The 4,062-nt window shown below is 39.1% G+C and overlaps 1 pseudogene; it reads right to left on the bottom strand.

The window, feature by feature from the left end:
- Nucleotides 1–2,327: 2,327 nt before the first annotated feature.
- LOC101576724 lies at nt 2,328–3,236 on the bottom strand (annotated as a pseudogene).
- Between the last annotated feature and the right edge of the window lie 826 nt (nt 3,237–4,062).

Here is a 4,062-nt window from a genome sequence, read left to right on the forward strand (position 1 = left end):
TGTTGTTGGTTATGTTCATTGGCTTGTGAGTGTTTTCTGTGGTATCTGAAGATCGATTTCCATGCTGGCATTGCATGTATGCAAGTATTAATAATGCACAGAGGCACAGAATTAGAGCGACAAGATAACATATTCAAACACTAGCATGCCACATTCCCCTCTTTATTGCTTGTTTTGCTTAGTACTTTTAAGACCAAATAAAAATCTTGAATTCAATGTTCAATTGCCAAAGGAAAAGTAACAGCAGGGCACATACTTAGGGCTTCAACAAAAGAAACTGTAAGCACTAGCTGGCACAAAACGGTAGATATAGATAGATAGATAGATAGATAGATAGATAGATAGATAGATAGATATAGATATAGATATAGATATAGATATATCCTTAAAATCTAAAACTTCTCAACTAGGGTCTTGCAAACAAATTGACAACTCACAGCCACATGATTTATGTTAAAATATACACAATGAATAACACAATGTGTTTTTGGGAATTTACCAAATTGAAGATTATCCAAATTTGAATCCAGGTCTTGGGGAAGTGTGATGCTTGTACCAAGCAACTGTGCTACATTTCTGCTGCATTAAACAGTTTTGAACAATTATATCTAAATTATCCTTGGTTTTATTCAATAAAACATGCAGGGCAAAAACAGGAGAAAGCATGCCAGCTAGTTATGGGTTCAATAATGCATGATTTTTATTATTTGGCTCTGAATACTTGGAAGAAGGGACAAAAGAGCAAAAACACCTCAGGATTTAAAACTGGGCCTCTTGTGTACTTTGAAAAGAAAAATCTAAAACCAAGTGTCCATTAATTTGCTTAGACATAGCAGGCTTAGTGGGTCTTTATCTCAAAAATTGGTTTAACATGGGAGATGGAAAATGTTCAGTACTCATTTCTAGAACTTAGTAGAGGGCAGAAGACACTTCTTTATATCCAAAAACTAGGCAGTAGCTTAAATATGACCAAGGTAAATGCAGAATGGAGATTTTGTTTTGTTTTGTTCTGTATTTTGGTACAGGGTCTACAGGGTTTCACTACCTAGAATCGACTCCTAGTGATTCTCCTGTGTTCAACCTCTCAAGAGCTGGGATTACAGGTGTGTGCCACCACACCCAGTCTCAATCACTGTCTCAGCATGCCCCGCGGGTGGGGCCAGCACAGCAGGCTGGATTGAACAACTGCATCTGCCTAAACAGGCACTTTAATCCGCTGAGCTATTTGGCCCGCCCTGGAGATGTTTTAAACACAGCAGGAACTAAGCAAATATAATACACTAAAAATCATTAATACATTTTGAAAGAAAACGCAAAAAAAAAGAAAACCAACATAAGAATTTTAAGATTTTTTTTTCATTTGAAAGTAATCTTAATGCTATTAAATTCACAAAGATGCTAATTTAAATGCCCAATCCTATTTTATCTAAAACACTCATTAGAAACGTACAAATGTCTATTCTGTCCACGTCAGTGCCCCATTTGTATCATGGTTTGAAATGGAGAGAATAGATTTTTTTCCCTTGATCTGCAAGTCAGTAGGTGTTTCTTTACAGTTAACTTCAGCAAAATTCATATAAAATAGTAATTAATAATGATCTTTACTTGTTAACCCACCTTCAAAACTGTTAAAGTTTCTGTACTAAAATGTAGAAAAACAACTACACAAATATTGAAAAGTTAAAAATTTCTTATTTTTTTATTTCTGGTACCACTACCATAATTTACAGGGCAATACACCTGATGTAATGAAAAGAAAGAAAAAGACAAAGCTACAACAGATAAAAGACGTCAGGAATGTACATCTAATTGACACTACATTCCATTAATCAATAGCTGCACTTTTTGCAAACTGTGGCTATGACAGTCCTGAACCAGAAGGGTTTCCTGTTTAAGCTGCAGTAAGTTTGCTTGCTTGCTTGCCTTTCTTTTTGTATTTTACGGAAGGGTCCACAGGGTGTTCAGGATCTCACTAGTAGATCCAACTTGTCTCCTAGAGATCCACCTGTTTACAGCCTCCCAAGAGCTGGGATTACAGATGTGTTCCACCACGCCCAATCCTCAGGGTGGGGCTGGCTTGTCAGGCTCAGGGATTGAACCCCTGGCCCCTGTGACTGCTTGCAGGTGTTTTAATCCACTGAGCCATTTGGCCAGCCCTGCAGAAACTTTTCTAACTATGGATTTTTATTTCTTCTATGGCAGATTTGTACGGTTCTTCTAATGCATTTGGGATGATTGTCTCAAAGTAACCTGCAGCTTTCCTGACCACTCTTTACTCTCTCTTCTGCTAAGAACTGTAGCACTTTTCTGTTATTTTATTTAAACCTTCTGCTACCATATTCCACCACTTCCACCACCAGATCGCTAACAACCACCATAGGGACTGCCAGAGCTAGTCCCCTTAGTGGGTCCATAATTTAGCTACTGTTGTTCACTATAATTTTCAAAATCATTATAATTACCACCACTACCATAGTTTCCATCACTAAAATTTTCTCCTTCTTTGTAACCTTTATATTCTACACCAGCACCACTGTATCCACCACCTTGGTTTCCACATCCTGGTCCACCACTACCATACCCTCTACTACTGTAACCAGGACCACCACCAAAGTTTCTACCATCACCTCCAAATCCATTATATCCACCATAGCCTCCTCCATAACTGCTTCTGCTGCCACCTCCTCCACCACTGTAACCTTATCTCCCACCAAAGTTTCCACCACAGCCAAAGTACCCTCCTCCACCTCCAAAGTTTCCTCCATGACCCATAAAGGTGCCAGATCCATCTCCATGGTCTCATTGTGATCTAGAAGACTGCGCCTCTTGATTAGAAAGGGTCTTTTTCACTTCACAATTATGCCCATTAATAGTGCGGTATTTCTAAACAATTTTATCAACTGTTTCGTGATGATCAAAAGTTCTAAAAGCAAATCCTCTCTTTTTCCCACTCTGCCTGTCTTCCATAACTTCTTTGGTTTCTCTTGCCATATTTTCAAAAGTAGTCTCTCATATTCTATTCTTCTGCATCTTCTTTAATACCACCAACAAAGCTTTTCTTCCCTGTTAGATGGGCACCAGGCTTTACTGAATCCTCTCTAGAAACAGCTCTCTTCGACTCCACTACACGCCCATCAACTTTGTGTGGTCGAGCACACACTGCTGCATCCACCTCTTCACACAAGAGTAAGTCACAAAACCAAAGCCTGTGAGTATTTTGTTTGGCGATCTCTCATTACCACACAATCTGTGAGTGTGCCCCATTTCTCAGTGTTCTCATGAACTATCGTCGGTAGTTTCAAAGCCCAGACCACCAATAAACAGCTTCCTAGATCTCTCTGGTTCCTTTGGAACATGGCCCTCCATTTTGAGACTGGATTCACCTCTTCCAATTCAAGTCCAATCTGATTTTGTCCTTTACGTATTTATTTCTCCTGTTTTCCTGAGCCCTGTCATTCTCTTTTTCCTTCTATTCCTGCTCCGGTCTGCTTGTTTCCTGTCCCTACCTGTGGAAGTTTACTGTCCCTGCTCACAGCAGCATGATTTCATGGTTCTAGAAGTATCAAGAGCCTGGCTTTGTTGATCTACTAGATAGATCTATCTCCTTGTGTGCTTGCTCCAGCTCAGACTGTCTCCTACAACTCTATAATGTTTAGCATTCAGGGAGGCGAGACAGACCTGCTCCACTAGGTCCTGGTTTCTGTGAGTGATAGAGGAGTGATTGAATCCTGCCATACCTGGCACCTGAACAGACACTCAAAGAAATGCCTTCAGTAGGAGAGCTCTGACAAAGGGAAGAAAAGACAAGGCAAAAGATGATGCAAGAAAAAGTGAAAAAAATACAGGTGAAAAAGTTGCAAAGGAAAGAAATGATGTCATAGAATGATAATTATTTGTAAAATTAAAAGGGAAAAGTTTTATTTGTATTTAGGCTAATTTAGTTTTGCTTTGTTTTGTTTTCAAGAACTCAATGATTTAAAACTGACAATGTGGAAAAAGAACAGACAGGTTGGTAGTAGGTGATGTTTCCTGAGGAAAAACTGGAAAATGAATGCTCAGGCA

This window comes from Octodon degus, unplaced genomic scaffold (genome assembly GCF_000260255.1).
Source record: "Octodon degus isolate 3935 unplaced genomic scaffold, OctDeg1.0 scaffold00187, whole genome shotgun sequence".
NCBI lineage: Eukaryota > Metazoa > Chordata > Mammalia > Rodentia > Octodontidae > Octodon > Octodon degus.